Source organism: Pongo abelii, chromosome 14, assembly GCF_028885655.2.
Source record: "Pongo abelii isolate AG06213 chromosome 14, NHGRI_mPonAbe1-v2.0_pri, whole genome shotgun sequence".
Classification (NCBI taxonomy): domain Eukaryota; kingdom Metazoa; phylum Chordata; class Mammalia; order Primates; family Hominidae; genus Pongo; species Pongo abelii.
In genome coordinates, this window is record NC_071999.2 from 45,614,773 (window position 1) to 45,633,019 (window position 18,247).

General features: G+C 40.0%; 1 protein-coding gene and 1 long non-coding RNA gene across 2 annotated transcripts in view; both read right to left on the reverse strand.

The window, feature by feature from the left end:
- The window catches only part of FOXO1 (forkhead box O1), a 110,859-nt gene that overhangs the window by 31,730 nt on the left and 60,882 nt on the right, over positions 1-18,247 (reverse strand). The window lies entirely within an intron of this gene.
- The window catches only part of LOC134759885 (uncharacterized), a 55,820-nt gene that overhangs the window by 10,293 nt on the left and 27,280 nt on the right, over positions 1-18,247 (reverse strand). Inside the window, exon 2 of the long non-coding RNA XR_010136751.1 lies at positions 1-18,247. This exon is cut by the window's right edge and continues 20,173 nt beyond it. This is a non-coding gene — a long non-coding RNA (uncharacterized LOC134759885).

Genomic DNA, 18,247 nt, shown 5'->3' on the forward strand with positions numbered 1-18,247 from the left:
CTAGAGCACGGCTCAAGTGCTTGGAGAAAATCTTTGTTGCTTCTTCCACATCTGCTCTTCCTGCCTGCCAACTGAGATGCACTGTTCTCCCTCCATTCCTCTGCATTTCTACCGAATGGTCTGGAAAGGCAAATGAAACAGAAGTCTTCACTTAATGAGACATTAATTATGAAGTCCATCCAATTAAAGTGCTGTCTTCAGTGTTCACAGTAGCCTCTCCCCATCTTTTAAAAGGGCCAGAGGGTTGATGGTGGTAATGGGTCTCTGCCTCTGTGCCACCCTAGGTTGACTCCCAGGGGTAAACTTTAAGGCCTTTCAAGTGAAAGAGAGTCAATGCACTAAACATTTTCCGGCTAGAACGGCACTTTTCAAATTGCATAACACAGGGTACAGAGCACTACTGCATTATGCTCCATATCCTCACATCTCCTATGGTGCGGGAGGAAGCCCAGGATAGAAAGGATTCAATTCAATTAACAAAACCTTGGGAGTTCAGGCAAGCAGAATCCTACATTTAAATAAATGCCCATTTAACCCTAAAGAAACTGAGTAGAGGAGGGTTAGGGAGTGCTCATCTTCCACCTTTCCTCTCCAACAATCAAGGTGTTCCTGCTCAGGCTCTAGTTACAGTTCCCTGAACTGCACAGTCAGGAAGTTTGAGTGTATGTGCACAAGACTTCTCTAGCTTCATTACCAAACCTTGAGTCACCTGAATCCGAACAGGCCAACTGATGTTTTAAGTGGAACAAAATTCCCTGCCTAACTTTTCTTTTTCCATTTATTGGGCTAAAAACGTAGTGAAAATGTGGGCGGTTAAACCCTCCATAACCATCACTAACAGAAGCAAACAAACGTTCACAGAATCCCAAAGTCCAGGAACAAATTATGTTTAAGTTTTCACCCTTAAACTGAGTTTAAGATTTTGGGGGGGACATTTACTCCAAGCCAAAAAGTTATCCTAATTAGACCCCTCGCTTACAGGGGCTGGGAAGCACTATGATTATTTTCCTGTTATCCATCTAATCTCCTCAACCCACCCTGGCAGAGGCCCCAGCCTAATGAACAACCCTCAACCAAATCTTCCTGAAAGAATTCAGAATGAGCAACTATGGAGGCCTCCTTGGTAGAATAAAGGGCCTGTCCCTCATAAAGTCAACATAAAAAGAGTCAAGGACACAAGTGATTTAAAAGTGTCACTGATTGACCAGGAGTGATGGCTCACTCCTGTAATCCCAGCACTTTGGGAGGCCAAGGTGGGCAGATTGCTGGAAGTCAGGAGTTCAAGACCAGCCTGGCCAACATGGTAAAACCCCATCTCTACTAAAAATGCAAGAATTAGCCAGGCATAGTGGGGCATGCCTGTAATCCCAACTACTTGAGAGGCTGAGGCACAAGAATCACTTGAATCCAGCAGGCAGAGGTTGCAGTGAGGCTGAGATCAAACGACTGCATTCCAGCCTGGGCGACAGAGCGAGACTCTGTCTAAAAAAAAATAAATAAGTAAATAAATAAAAGTGTCACTGATGCCAACTGTCCATAAGACAGTCAAGGTAGACCATCAAGAAATGGCTGCAAGAATATTCTACATTCAAAGACATCTCAAAAGTACCTATCTATTCACATAAACAGTTTAATACAACTCAATCCAATTCTTGCCAATTTCAAACAAGAAAAAGACTGGCATAAAATATAAATCTTCTCCCTAATCAAGGCCAACAATGAAATTAAAGAAAAAAAACTCTCACATGAGTACAGTCTGTATTATTTATAGAAACAACTTTCATATCCATTTCAAGTTACTTAAATTCAAAATCTGCTAATAATAGAAACAGTATGTAAGTGTCACTAAAACCGGAAGCTGCTGCAAAATAACAGAATATTTCAGAGTCAAATTCAAGGATCTGTGTTGTAAAATATTTCGTCTTTGTAACTCTATCAGCATTTAATTTATAAAAAGTGAACATGTTCTACTTTGGTTAATTAACCACTAACATAAGTCAAATAATGAATGCTGCTGCCTCCTAAATTAATCAGAATAGATTAACAGAATCCTTTGAGCTTATTGTTTCAGAACAAATTTCAAAGCCACCACAGTAACTTTCTGGAAGTTAAGAAAGAGGAAATGTGCTTCTCATGTCAACAGCAGAACAGTTTTCAGGAGTCCCATTGTTTCAGTGCAGGGAGCTGAGCTGTCCTGGACTGGCCTGAGTCGAGACAGGAAGAGCTGTCAGACTTCTGGGGCTGATCACTCAAGCGTGACCGGACAAGACCAGAAGCAGCAGATGTTTAAAGGGTGATGGGAAACAACTATGCAAAGAAGCAAACACTAGTAACTTGAAGAGTTACCAAAGCCTTACTCTGCTGACATAATTTGCAATCAATAAATACGTTTTAATAAAAATCTGCAAGTTTGTACGATGGGAGCCTCTCTCTCCCTGCTGCTGTGGCCCCTACCCAACTCCTCCCAATAACAGCAGTACTATTTCACAACCCCTAGAGCAGGTCTTAAAATGTAAGAGAGATTTAAAAACCATCATTTCTGTCCAAGAATGACTATTCTGGCATAGTGACGCAAAGAAAAGCCATTCAGATAAACAAGAAACCTATTCTCCAAGAACAAGGAATTGGATTAGACTAGTAATATCTAATAACATCTAAGCCCAATGGATGCAAACAAAACAACATAACAGGAATGTGTACTATACTATGGGCCAAATGCCACAAACAGAAACCTTCTTCTTGCTAAGATTCTTCGGTCTCTTCTTACATAAAGACTCCAGGCAATTACGGTCTCCAAAATAGCTTTCTTTCCAAAATGACCATTAACCAAATGCCCCTCTTGCAGAGTTGCAGAAGAGGATAGATGTCAAGTGTTCCATCAAGTGGAACAAGAACTAAAATATGGAACCTTGAAACCACAACTGCTGATACACCAAAGATGAATCCCAATAAACCAGAAAACTCACTCAAGATAAAGTTTAGTTTTTCATCTCCACAGCATGGGTTATCCCAGCAGTCTCAAAGGCTCACACCTGTTTCACTGGCTCAGCTTTGCCGTCAATAGGAGATGTGGAGATATGCTGCAATATCGTTCCAGTTTCAATAACATACCACGCTGGACTAATGCCTTCTGTGTGGCTTTTTTTTTTTTTTTCTTTTTTAAGAATATCAAAATGCTAGGGGCTTGAAAGAGATTTAAACATTTCACCTGGTACAGTAGCATTAGGAGTTTCAAAAATACCAAATTGTTCACATCACAATGTTTCACTTAACGCTCCACTTTACGAGCTGGCCATCAAAATCCTCTTCTACTTCATACCTACTCTCCTCATTTATCCCTTTCTGGTTTCTAAGGTACTAAAGTACTGAAAAAGAAAAACACAGTGCTCAGGTTCTGGAAGGCCTCTCGGGGGATGGGGCCTGGGGACAGATGGAGGACCCCTTTATACCAAAGGCAAGAGGGCTAGCAGTCCCAAGTGGAGAGGGAGGACTGCTTCAGAGTTCAACAGAGGTCCATCGTTTCTGATCTGCAAATCAGCTCAGAAATAAAAGAGACTCTTCCTGCCAAAAAGTACAAAGCAAGAAGGGGAGCAATGAGAAATCCAACAGGGTCAAAACCTCGAAAGAGGGCAAGCTGTAGCTTGCTGCTACTGCTAGTAGCGCAGCAGTGTTGAGTTTCCTAGCCGGGTGGCTCCCACCTTCTGGACACGGCACCATGAGGAGGTCTAGGCAGAAAGTAGCTCAGAGGGAAGAGGCAAGGCTCACAAAGAGAAGGATCATCAGCAGTGCACTTCAGTCAAAGTTGGTGCAATTGAATTTTGAGCAGCTGAAGGTCCAGAGACCTCTAGGAATGGAGTAGTACAAAGCAGCCAGAGGCCCAGAACAGGAATCCTGGTGCCATACTTACTAGGCAGGCCAGCCAGGTAGGGCGCCCAAGAGGGATGATGGGAAGTACAGACAGCAGAGTGGAGGCTAGCAGATGATACATTCTGGGTGGCTATAAATAAGAACGCTTTAGACCATAAAGGCCAATTGCTTTATAATTTTACTAGTCTTGTTACTTTCATAAACTACTAAAAATATATATATTTTTTGAGACAGAGTCTCACTCTATCGTCCAGGCTGGAGTGAGGTGGCTCGATCTTGGCTCACTGCAACCTCCACCTCCCAGGTCCCAGTGATTCTCATACCTCAGCCTCCCGAGTAGCTGAGATATTTTTACAGCTGTGTGCCACCACGCCAGGCTAATTTTTGCATTTTTAGTAGAGACAGGGTCTCATGATGTTGGTCAGGCCGGTCTCGAGTTCCGGGCCTCAAGTGATCCACCCGCCTTGACCTCCCAAAGTGCTGAGATTACAGATGTGTGAGCCACTGCACTCAGCCCTACTAGAAATTTTTTGTTTCTACAGCTCAGTAAGTAAATTAGAACTCTGCCAGTAGATTAAATGAAAATAAATCACTACACTTGAATTCTCACAAACTGTGACATCTGTATCCTCACCCATCAACACAACCTGTATATTACCTATGCATTACTCTTCCAAACTGGGTAAACCAGAATGTGCAATCCCCATCTTATTCAATCTTCATGCTACTCTGATCTCCAATCTCCAGCACTCCGCTTACTAAATTCCAGACAAACTAATTAAGGACCTGTATCCTGATCATGATTTAAAAAAAAAAAACTTCATCAAAACGCAGGACAGAGAAAGTTGCTCTCAGCTCACTACACAATTTGTTTTGTGAACTAGGCCTGCAATATCTTTGAAGGAGTTACCTTAAATTATTAAAAGCAAAAGACCAATCTATATCTCAAAGTTCCAGAACAAAGCTTTTCACTTTCTGAATAGTAGTGAAGCAGAAGAGACAACTTAAACCAGAAGGGTGCCCTGATTACTACATTCCTCCCGAACATTTTCTGAATATCTCCATTCTCCTCTCCTGCCTCTTGGAGGAACACAACCAGAACTACAGCGTCAGGTTAACCTTGTCTTGAATGTAAGCTCCTGAAGATCTAAATATTTTGTCTCACACTTTGTCTTTCTGCAATACTTAGCACAGTCAGGAAACCAGACTTTTAATAACTAAAAAAGAATTTAAATTACTCCCTCACTTTTTCCAGTTTCAATAATCCCAATCCCTGTTTTCCAATCCTTTACACTTTATTGCTTCACAGTGATAGCAGGCCCCTACTGACTTCCCAAGAAATGGTAAAGGCGTGTACAGGAGGCATTTCTGGGTCTCACATGATCAAACATAATTAAAGGTATATGGTTTATATTACTAAACCAATAAGCAATCACTTCACAGCCTATATAAGATAATAATTATGTTTATAACACCACTAAAACATCAACTATGCCTCAAGAATAAAGGGAAGCATTTTGTTTTGGGGGCTTTTTTGTTTTGTTTTGTTTTGTTTCTGAGACAGGGTCTCACTCTGTCACCCACATTGGAGTGCAGTGGCGTGATCATTGCTTACTGCAGCCTCAAACTCCCAGGCTCAGGTGATGGCCCCGCCTCAGCCTCCCGAATAGCTGGGACCACAGACATATGTCACCACGCCTGGCTAATTTCTGTTGGTTTTTTTTTTTATAGAGACAGGGTCTCCCTGTGTTGCCCAGGCTGGTCTCGAACTCCTGGGCTCAAGTGATCCGCCCACAATGGCCTCCCAAAGTGCTAAAATTACAGGCATGAGCCACCGTGTCCAGCCTAAGGAAATATTTTGGAATTAGACTATTTAAAATCTAAGACTCAAATGGGAGAAGTATTGAATCTCACATCACCCTGCCACTGGAAAACAGTTCACTTCCAGGGTTTCAAGCACCACTTTACAATCATTCCAAGATGTCACTGTTTTCTTCCTAGGTAATCTAAAACTGCAGCAAAGAAAAGTTCTTACCACTGTTGACCGTGCTTCAAAAATATTTCAAGTTCACACCTGAACTATGGTAAAACTAAGTAATACATATTACTTACTTAATACCTATTACTTACTAAACATACTAACCTATGGCTTAGTTCTATTTATACCAAAGGTAAAGGAAAAAAAATAGTTTTATTGTTTGCTATTTTTTCAAATGGGAGTTAATTAGGTAAAGAATCCTCTGGCTTGCAGTAAATCTACCCCAATATAATATAACAAAAAAATCAGGACTTTGGATCCTTCTCTGACATCCTTCTGTGCTCCTTAAATAGATATTTCATTGGCTTTCAAGTGTTCAACTTTTGGCTCTGAGATAATTTGCATTTAGTTAAGACATTTTAAGCCACCCTGTCACCATTATAGAGAACTGCCTAATGAGGTCCCCTTAGACAAGGTCTCATTTGACAACCACCCACAATTTTAAGACTAAATTTAATACTAAAATGATCCAAGGTTTCCTAATTTCTCTGAATTTGAAAGGATTTGGTGAATGCCATTCCCTAAAGATGGGGCAGTGGGGAGGTCATATTTCATTAAGGAATATCTTCAGTTTGAAACACTTCCAAGTCAACTATATAATTATCAAGTGAACAGAAAATCAGATAAACTCACAATTTCACCTCTGACTCCTTGAACACAGCATCTCCCTCCTTGAAAAGTTAATGGATAGTGAACAAAAAGACCCACCTGATGACTTCTATGCTCTTCTGGAGTTTAAGGGGGCCAATGGGGGCAGCGGGAGCCAGGCAAAAGTCAGCCAGGATGGAGGAAGAACTGAAGAGCAGGAAGGAGTCGCAGGTGCTCAAGAGCTGGCCAGAGAGCGCAGAGCGCTGGAATCTAACCCCTTCATTTCAGGGTTAAGGAAACTGAGGCCCAGGGAGACAAAGTTATTTGCCCAAAGTCACAAGGCCAGGAAGTGATGGGAAACAGGCCCAGGTTACCTAAATCTAGTTACTGAAAGAGCAGAATGCATGGACATTAATTAACAAAAACAAACGTTCAACCTGCCACAGTGGGGAGCACCTTTCTATGTATTCACCTCACACTTTTCTCCAATAAAGAGCACAAGATGAAGGCAGGGGAGAAGGCGTCAGGGAGGGAGGGTTCTGAATAATACACACGGGCTTCTCTCCTCCATGCCATCTACAGGAGATTCTGTTTTAGAGACAGGGTCTTGCTCTGACACCCAGGCTGGAATGCAGTGGTACAATCATGGCTCACTTGCAGCTTCCAACTCCTAGGCTCAAGCTATCCTCCTGCCTCAGCCTCCCAAGTAGCTAGGGCTACAGATGCAAGCCACCACGCCAGCTAATTTTTTTTATTTTTTCTAGAGACAAGGTCTCACTATGTTGCCCAGGCTAGTCTCAAACTTCTGGGCTCAAGCGACCCTCCTACTTTGACCTCCCAAAGTGCTGAGATTACAGGTATGAGCCACCGCACCAGCATACAGTAGACTTTATATGCTTATTTGGTTTTGATTTTTATACTTCTATGAGAACTAAGATGGAATCCGCCCCGCCTTTTCCCTCAGAAAAGGAACATCCTAATAGCTTCACATTGCAAATGAAATACAACATAAACAGAAAAAACTGAGATGGAGTGATTAGGAGGTTTAATAAGTCAGACTTTGCTAGAAATGGCAAAACATCCCTGATGCTAAACAGGTACACTTGAGACTTTTGTTCTCTAAAGCCTAGCTTTAAAAGAGCTTGACACACTTTGTAAAGAATAAAGCCTCCATTCTATAAGCCTAACCAGTAAGTTGGAGGGGGATTGAGTACCATAAAAATCAGTGCTTCTCATACTTGAACATACAAGGGATCATCAGGGATCTATCTATCCTGTCAAAATGCAGATCCTCGTTCAGTATGTCTGGGGGTAGGCCTGAGATTTCCTGGTGATACTGATGTCAATGGTCCATGCTATAATTTTATCTAAACTGACACATGATAATTAAACATAATTATGGAGTACTAAGTAACACTATGATACATGTATACAGTGTATAATGATCAAATCAGGGTAAAACGGGCAGGGGTGGTAATATTTCATAAAGGGGCATATTCTGTTTGAAGGGCCTCTAAGACAACTATAAAATTATCAAGTGAACAGTAATAGAAATTCAAATAAATTCACAATTTACTCTGATTCCTTGAACACAGAATCTCCATCCTTGAACGGTTAACAAAATGACCCACCCTGATCACTTCTATGCTCTTCTGAGCATATCACCTCAAACATTTGTCATTTCTCTGTGGGCCATAAAATACAGGAGGTATTTTATGACCACATTTCAAAGTATGTTTATTTCACAATTTGGACTGCTGGCTACAAACAGTGACATGTGAGTCTCTTTCCCTCTGGTTAGTGGTAGGCCCTGTAGAAATGTCAGCTAATTTTTTTTTTTTTTTTTTTTTTTTTTTTTTTTTTTTTTTGCGGGAAGGAGGTAGGAGTCAAGTCCAATAAATAAGTGTAAAAACATTCAGTATATGGCATGGTTATTTAATACAACAGAATTTGCTCTGAGTTGGAAGGACAGGGGTTTCAGCCTATGTGTTTATAATACAACAAAGGGACTTTAGGCTGATAAAGTTATGGAACATGAGACTTCAGTCTTCTTATTAAATGGCCAAATGGACCAAGTGTTTGCATGAAAGCTAATCTTTCCTTTCATGAAAATGAAATTAAACCCACTTGCTCCCGAATGGGATGCTTTTCAGGAGTCCTGAGCCATGTTCTGGCGGAAAGCTGGGGTCTGTGACCATAGAGCAGGACTGCTGTCATCCAGGCAGATAATTATTATCAGGAACGCCTAACATTGCTTCTTTCTGCAGTCTCATGTGCCTTGGTGAAGATGTAAGCTTTCTGAAGACTACCTTGCATACAGCCTTTGTGGGCTACTCCATATATGACAAATGAAATTTTAAAACTAGTTTTAGGAAGAGAGGTAGCTTTGGAGATCCTGACTCAAATCCCTGCCAGTTATTAGTTACATGATCTTGGGCAAATTACTTAAGCTTTCTGTTTCTCAACTATAAAAGGAGAACAATAGATACCTAGTGAGGTTCCATTGAGATCCTGTACTTGTGCCCAGCCAGTGAGCATCTAGGGTTAGGATTATCACTGTCACCATCAGGGCCATCCCTCTGCAACTGTCTTACTGTACTAAATAGACATGTCACTAAGCACACTCTGTTCTCAATGAGAACGGAAGTTCCATGCCAGCAACATCTAATTTTCAAACATCACTGATAACTCTTGATTTCTGCATACACATCTAAGCACTGTAGTATACTGAAAATAAAGACCGTAAATCATATGCACAACCATTCTCTCCACTGTCCCCAATGCCATCTCATCATTGATCCTCCCCCGCCTTCCTACCACCTCCTCTCATCCTCATTCTGTCAAAAGATAGCAAGGTACCCTACCCCAAAGGGGAGGAAGACAGCGCCTAAATCCTCATTCCACCTCCCTACATCAAAAAGAATGTGTCCTTCATGAACCAGCAGCAACTCATCTCCCCAGGCATGGTCTAATAAGAATGGACTGCTCTTTTGCTGTCAGTTTAGTATTGATCACACGGGGGAGCCTATTTACTAAAAGCAAAAAACTACAAAACCGCTGTTTACAGATAGTTACATGCGATTAATGCTTTAATATCTAGTCTTTCCTTATATATTCTCAATCAATCGCCACAATGACCCCAGAATGTATTAGGACTATTATTATTACCACAGATGAAGACAAAGGCTATTGGAGTTTGTTGCCAGAGATGAGTTCCTGGTCACCCAGCCTTGGAGCCTGTTCTCTTATTCTCTAAGGCAGACATCTTCCCAATAAGAGGGTAGTGGGAACACAAAAACATCTTTGTTATCAGAATCACCTATGTAATTCAACTATACACATTTCTAACAGAGCCCAAGGCCCATTTTTATCAGTCCGAGCTGCATCCCTAACTGTGATCAGGACGTGTAAAGGACAGCCCACCACCTGCAGGCCCTTAGTCATGGCTTCAACAAGGTCCTGTGCCAAAATGGTAAATGGCAATGCTGAGTCAAGGTTGGAGCCTAAACCCCACATCTTCCCTCGGTGAAGGGTCCTGCCCTAGAAAGAACTTTCCCCTAAGTCTCTTCTGCCAATTCAGGGCAGAAAGTAATGGTCAGTCTTGGAGCGCTGCTGACTCGCAGCCTTGGAGCGCTGCTGACTCGCACCCTGGGAGCTTCTAAGGGGCCCTGTTCACCAGTGTGAAGGCGCCTCTCTCTCACTGCCCACACACCCTTCTCCAGCTCAAAGGGCCTTTTCAAAGGGATTAGAGGTGTGCTTCAAAATCTTCATTAAGTAATTTAATAATGTGTGTGTCCAGTACTTCAGTCCCCAAACAGAAAGGAATGTGGCCAGGAGCCGGCAGGCAGAGCCACATTCTTCCTGTTAACCTGTTATGGTGGCGGGAGGTGCTCGGGCCAAGTCCTCAGAGGCTTTCCCAGCCTCAGAGAATCGGGCTCTCATTTTCAATTTCCAACTTGGACTTTTCTCAGTTTCAAATCATAGGCTAACAGAGGTTAAAGACTGACAGGGAATAAAATCCTCTACCAAGTCAAGACTGTGATAGGCAAAAGGGAACAAGCAAATGAAAGAGGCCCCAGTTCAGAGGAGGGAAATGGATATCTACTCATGGTTAAGTGAGCAGACAGAACACCGGTGAAACTGGCTCTTCAGATGGAATATGGCAAAGGGTAGCAACTTTGTCAAGTATGATGCATGAAATACGGTAACAAATGGGCAGGATGGTACTTTTTAGTTCAGTTTTTGGGGCTTTTTTGTTGATGTTGTTACTATTTCTTTAAAGAAGGGGCATTCACACAAATAAATTTCTTTCCCTAAAATTCTGATTGAATTCATTGACCATTTCTGATGTATTATTTTGCAAGAGGGAACAAAAACAAACTAATGAAATCAACCAGTCTTTTCCACTAGCATAAAAAAAAAAATCACACAACATCAAAACTTTAAAAGACAAGTTGATACTTTCTTGAATGGATTCTTTCAGGAATATTTACATAAATGTGGTTCACAAGGTCACTACCCACCCAAATTTGTGGGGTGGTTTTTATGAGCTAAGTTCTTGTTTTGCCCTTCATAATGTCCCATCTCTGAACCTGAATACACCCCCAGCTCTGCTCTACTCCCAGTGTGGTTCTGAGGCCAGCAGCACTGGCATCGCTAGGAGCTGGTTACAAAGGCAGGACCTTGGGCTTCAGCCCGGACCTACTAAATCAGAACTGACAAGATCCCCAGGTGATTAATATATACACTTAAGTTTGCCATCTCGCAAAATGGTTTATTATTTCATTTTCACAGCTCAATTAAGAAAGTCTTCCTTAGTCATATGTCTTCCTACTAAGTACCATTTATGGATGCTTCTCTGGTAACTAGATGACTTGGGAAAATAAATCTTGTTTGTTGTATGAAATACTTTTAAGATAAAGTTCTTTTTTGATATGTACAATGTTTTGAGGGAAGGGGGAATTGCTTAATCCATTAAGAGCTTTCTACAACACACTCTACTGCCATTATTTCTATTGATCAAAAATTTACATTATAAACAAGAAAAGAAAACAAGTATATCCACATTAAACCAAAGATACCAACTGAGCAAAACATGGCAATAAAAGTCAAGTGAAAAACACGCTGAAAAAAAAAAGCTTCCGAGGTCTGTTTGCAGAGTTAGTCTTGTCAGGGAAGGATTTATCTACTATACAATTCAGAGTGAGAGCAACTGCTTCTGTCTAAAAGAGATGGGATTTCCCCCGCATGCCAGGCCTTGCCCTCAGCATTTTATATACTACACTATATAATTTAAGCCTCACCACAGCCTTACACGATTGGCACTGTTTTACTGAGGTCTAACTTACAGCCAAATGCTCAAATGGGCTGTGTACAGCTGGACGAAGTTTTGTACGTGTACCCTGTGAAACCACCACCCACAGGTATTGTCACTTACTAGCACTTATGTTCGTTTTGCTTGTTTATTGAAATTTATACAAATGGAATTGTGTGGCATGTGTCTTTGTGAGCCTGCCTTTTTTTCATTGAGTGGTTCTAGATAGGGTGGGTACGGAAAAGGGAAGTCCTGCTAGGAGCACAGAAAAGTGTAAAATACCTCAAAGGGAGGGAGTGCCCCTCCTCGGGCCTCGGAGGGGTGGTAGAGGAATCTGTAGCAAAGGAAGCTGGAAAGATGGGCCTTTCAGATGGTGAGTGGTCTTGATACCCAGCAAAAGGATTTAGATTTTATCCTCAAAGTAGCAGAGTGTCTGAAGATGCTTCAGGAGGTGAAACGTTATAATTAAAGTGATGTGTCATCTTGCCCACAGCAGAGTGAAGGAGGAAACTGGAGGCAGCAAGCCGATGAAAAGACCAGTGTAGTGACCCAAGTATGAAACGATGAAATGGCTCCAGCCAACTAGGGGAAGGGAAAGAGGAAAACTCCAAGAAGCTTCAACTCCATGCTCTACTGTGGAGGCAAAAGAGCTGAATTGGAGTTTTTCCCACTGACCCAGCACTGAAAGCTATCCTCACCTAAAAAATGATGGTAAGTGCTATTCAAAACCTGATGACTTCAGGAGGAGAAACCCATTTCAAAGAGGAAGACAAGTTCAAGGCAACAGCCAGCCATCTGGTCCCCAACGAATTGACAAATTAGACCAAAGCTCAGGAGAAAAGATGGAGAGAAATGGACACGAGAGGTGAAGAACAAGACAGCTGGAATTAAATCGGCCTCCAGAAACCATCTGTGTGTGTGTCAAGGTGACAGGCTGAACCAGTCAGAAGGCACCACCACGGAAGTGCACAGGGGCTTTACCTTGGGGGGCACTCACATAAATTAGTAAAAGGAATGTGCCACATGACAGGAAGAGGATAGGAGTATGATAAAAATCAAAGACTGTAGCATTAGCAACAATTCCTGCCAATTAGGCATCCAAAATTTAAAGATGCCTTTTCTCAACTCCAACTACTGCAAATGCTGAGTCAGATTCTCCCAAAAAAACACAATATTTCAGAAGCTTCATTAACTCCTTCCAGCATCTTCAAAGTATTACTTTGCAAATTACTGTCTGGGTATGCTAAACTTAGTAAATTTGGGTAGACTAAATAGTAGCTCAGTACTCTGAAAGAGTTAATGGAGCTTCCAAACTGTCTAATTTACTCCTAAGGTGATTTTGATAGCAAAGACTCTAACTCGATTTGCATATTACCAATTAAAATTTCAAGGCAATCCAATAAACTGGGCATTCAAATTTATGTCCAAATTGGATCTAACAGACTTTTATTTAGACTTCCTAATCATCATAAATCTTAGATGATTACAACCAATCAACAGGGGTCTTTCCTCAAGCAATCTACTACAAATTAAAGCTAAAAAGTGATGGAAAAACATAAAACCTGAGATCAGGGTTTGCAGTTAATTTATGTCTGGAAACATGAGTCTGGGCTATGACTGGTCTGTCGAAAACCATCCCACAGCCACAGATTATTATACCTCAATGCCCCCCACCACCCGTTTTCTCTTCTTTGCAGCCATCTTCCCTTTCATCAGACTACAGTAACTTCCGCCACATGACAAATTTGTTCATTAAAGCCCAGTCTTTGAAGGATATTAAATGAGAATTCCTAAGATGAGGCACGTATCTCTTCTCTAAATGAAAACAATAAATAACATAAAAACAAGAATTTAACTTTGGACTTAAAGGTGATTTTTATGTGCTCAAGTCACTTTCCAGTTATGCTGTCAATAATAGTATTTTACATTATTCACTGACTGAACTTTGTTAATCAAAAGCAAGCTGGCAAGCTTTATACATACATTAACCAGTGGCTTCAAAAAGATAATGCATAGAAAACAAAGTGGAAGCACTGCTAAAACAGTAGCAGTAATTTTGTTTAATTAAAACAATATGGCTGACTCTTCCCTATTTTTCAAATTTAATATTTTTAAATTATACATACAAATTTAAACACGTATTTGTTCTCAAGTCCCCAAGCAAACCTGAATAAATCTTCTGAATTGTCCAATGTACTAAATATTGATTCTCCAATATAATACTTTTAAAAATTTCTGTTAAAATTCTCAGTGATGAAATGGGTTTTTTGGTCACATTGGCACCTTTTTAGACACGTTTCTAAAAGATGTTGTTCTTGCTTTGTTATTCTTTTGAAAAATATAGAGCAATACCTAAGCATCTTCGTACTAGTACTGTTTTACCACCAATGTCTTGATTTGATAAATACTTTGAAATGGAAATATCACCAAAGATCCCAGTTCAGACCTATTAATTTTAAAAATAGAATTGTATCTACATTTTCAAATGTTCGCATTTTAAAAATACAGTAACTAGAACTCTCTAGAGAGGTACCTATGTTATCAATAATAATGAAATTACATATGCATAGCTTTCAGAGCCAAGAGGCACTAGCTGAAACTACACAACATAGAAAGATTCATGTAAACCTTAGTCCCATCACTAAAGCAAAAGACAAGCATTCTGCTTTTCTTAATGTATTAATATTTTGAGTTCCATCAGAGTAGTTTTTTACTAACTACAAATTAAGTAGCCAACCTATGCCTCAATTGCAGGAATAATATGCTTAATATGCTTTCCCCCTCCCTCACTTTCTGAAGGTGAATCTAAGCAAAAGAAATGTGGCGGGAACAACCATGGGACAGTGAATCTAAACATGTTCTATGGCATTTAAATTAGTCTTTTGCAAGAAACTAAGCCTGCTATCCACAGAGAAATTTTCAAAAGGAATAGGTATATGAGATAACCAAAAGCTTTCAAAGAAAATTTTTAAAGTCTTTTCTCTTTCTCCCCAGTCTCACTTTTGAGGACAAGAAAATTTTAAAATTCAAAGCATAAAACTCATTAATACCAATCCCTTAGGGGATTAAATGTGGAGGGTGGGGGGAGATGCATAATCAATGTACCCGAAAAAAAGAAAGAAATTCACATAAGCAATGTAAAAGATTATTTCAAACATGAAGGGGGAGATATTTATCTTCACCTGCTAATACAGCTTAATGCTCGTGTTTTTCTACCCAAGGTCATTTACATTTTTTAAAATGGTTGTTTTGTTTTAATTTCATTCCAACACAATGCATTCTATCTAGATGGCATGATTTACAAAGCCCTGATACAGCACCTTTCAACACTACCTGCCAATCATTTAAGGCTTTTCCAGGATTTGTGTCAGAGATTTAGATATAGGTTAGCAGCAACTCCTTCTTAGTTGACACATGTGAAGATGGTCCCAAATGCAAAACAAAACAAAACATACTAACAAGCTCACCTACCTGGTAAGTCTTCTGCAAGTTACACTGCCATAAAATTAGTAGAGTTCAAGGTCCCAATCCAGAGGCAACTTCATGTGGGATGAGTGATGGATGGATGGGAATGAACACCACACATGCTCTGCTCATACACTCACTGCCTACGTCACTTCACAGCTAGGCCACTAATGCAGATCTCAATCTGGTGGAGCCATTTCCTCAGTTACAATTTAGGGAGCTGGCAATGGTCCTTAAGGTCTCTCCCAGCTTACTATGCCTGTACCGTGTATTTCCATTTTAGGCTTCTCTCAGCATATGCTTAAGATAAATCTTATTTTATTACAGGGTAATGAGGAGAAACAATATATATCCTAAAGAAAGTAGATTAGCTATGGCTTTTGGTAGTCAATGCTCTTAATGCTGCTATTAGGTGGAAAGTTGTTATCCAATCTCAATCCAACCCAAACCAGATGGAGACCCTAGTTGGCAGATGAATCAAAAAAAAAAAAAGGTTGAGTTAAAGCACAGGATTTTAAATATATACATATATTATAAATAAAAAGTATGTATACCTTATATATGTGTGTATGTCTGTATGTGTGTGTGTGTGTGTACATATATGTATTCCTTAAACATTTGCCTTAAAAATATACAGGTAACTGTGCTTGAGGTACAGCAAACCTTTGAACCAAGATACTCTGGCTAGGCTTCCATTCTTTCTTATAAACCCTAAACCCACAGTATATTGTCACCACAGATTTACAATTTGGGTTTCTTTCAAGTGTAAGAGGAATCCAACTGAACCCCTTTCATATCAATCCAACTACAGAGTTCTTCATGGTTTCCCCTAATCTTACAGGATCTGACTGCAACTAATTTATCAGCAGCTTAAGTCTTTCAAGGGGTTCAACTTAGTTTTTCCTAAAGATAATTATTTTCACATTCATATTTAATAACTAACTTTTTATTAGGAAAACAAGTACTACTGCACAAACACATCAGAAAAAGCACAACTGAGTTTCAAGAAAACTATAACTCAACTACTGTACTAGAGCTTAGCTTTAGCAGTCAGAGTGCCATATACAATCATGAAGTGTGTTTTGTCAAGGGAATTAAGAACTGGGGTTGATGTGGTGTGCTGGGGAAGCAAAGATCAGGTGAGAAAGCTAGAGCAGATGATGGTGTCGCCACAGAAATTTACCCTGAACAATTATGTGCCAAAATGGGGCAAAGACTGGGAAAACTACAGAGTGGCTTTTTAACTGTGTGATTTATACTGAATGTGACAGAATTAGCCTAAATTTTGCAACTTCCACTAAGGAAAAAAAAAAAGACAAGACATGCCACCTAGAAGCACTATTAACATTTTAAATGTGTGTCACTTGTTCCTACAAGTCAATCTTGTGAAAAATCTAAATAGTGATACTGTATATGTATGTGCATGTACCTACATGTTATTTAAAGCGTACATATGACTGAGTACACTCAACTATCTCATAATTAGTCTGATGTCAGATCTTTTTTTTATTATTCTTGCCTCTGGAATAAACCATATGATCTGTATGTGGTTCTCTTGGTAGGTTTATCTTCCCGTGTGCTATTTACACTTATATCAGAATTGATTCATGTGCATTCAGCCCAGAATCATATTAGCATCAGGCAAGGACACCCAGCTACCAGCATCTATGACCAGGCAGACACATACACATAATCTGTACTACAGAGAACTAACTGAAAGGTGATGCTACTTCATCACAAGTCTTTCTCTGCCGGAAGCTTTCTTCTTTAAACATGCCATGACAACAGGAGTCTAAACCAGACAACTCTATATTTTTTTTACCTATTTGTAAATATTACTGTCATCCCAAAAAAGTCTTATGTATAAGAATCACACACTAGATTAAGATGTTATTTTTCTCCAGACAGAAGCCAAAAGTGTATTCATTTAACATTATAGACAGTAAAACAGCTATATGTTAACCTCCTTTCTAAAATTCAATTGGTTCCTATTTGACACAAACCCTTTCCTCTAGTTCCCAGCCTCAGGAATGCAGATTTTGCTATGAATAATAATTTGTTAAATGCTATAGAAACCTGGAATCTTTGTTTCCAGAATTTAAAAACTGGTACATATTTGATTTACTGATTTACTAAAAATAAAATAAAATTAGTGATGTTCTTCATCATTTACTTTTAAAAACCTGATATATATCATATATATGTATGTGTTGATATATATAAAATACATATAAATATGTATTTTTAGTCAATGGTCATCCAGTCCTCATTTTCAGTCACCAAAACCACATACTGTGTGGGCAACTCTATAATAAAACACAGTTACTAACAAAAGTTTATAGGAGTAAATAAATAGAAAAATAAAATTCTTAAAATTCATTGCTCGACTATATCATTTTTTTTCCTGATCAAGGAAAATTCCAGGATATTTTGAGAGAATTCCAGAGTACCTGGAGATGCTCTGTTACAATACTAAGCACTCCAGTGCTCACAGTTGGTGCTTAAAACTTCAACCTAACAGTATTACTGTCAGCATTACACACGCACATTTCCTACTCGATAGCTCCCTACTCTCAAAAAGAAATGACGGGGACATGGCTCCCACTTCTCCAGCCTTAACTCCAATCACACGAATCCAACCACACCGTACTTCTCAATTCCTCCCCTTTGTCCAGGCTGCTCCTCCCCCTGAATCTCCTCTCAATCTGGCCCAAAAATACAGCCTCGGCCTGTTGAAATTCTACCTATACTACAGTGCTCATCATAGGTGTGCACTCTATTTTTTCCTGGTTCCAACCCAATGGTGACCTTTTCTAGCCCCTAAACCCCCAAGGTACTCCCTTTTCCACCTCTCTAGTCAGTTGCCAGCAGTATGTATGAATCAGTAGCTACGTAAGCCCTGAACCTGCTTGGAGGTGTGGAAAACTAGTGTGTGAAAGAAGGCCACAAATTATACCAGTAATGCTGCTGACATT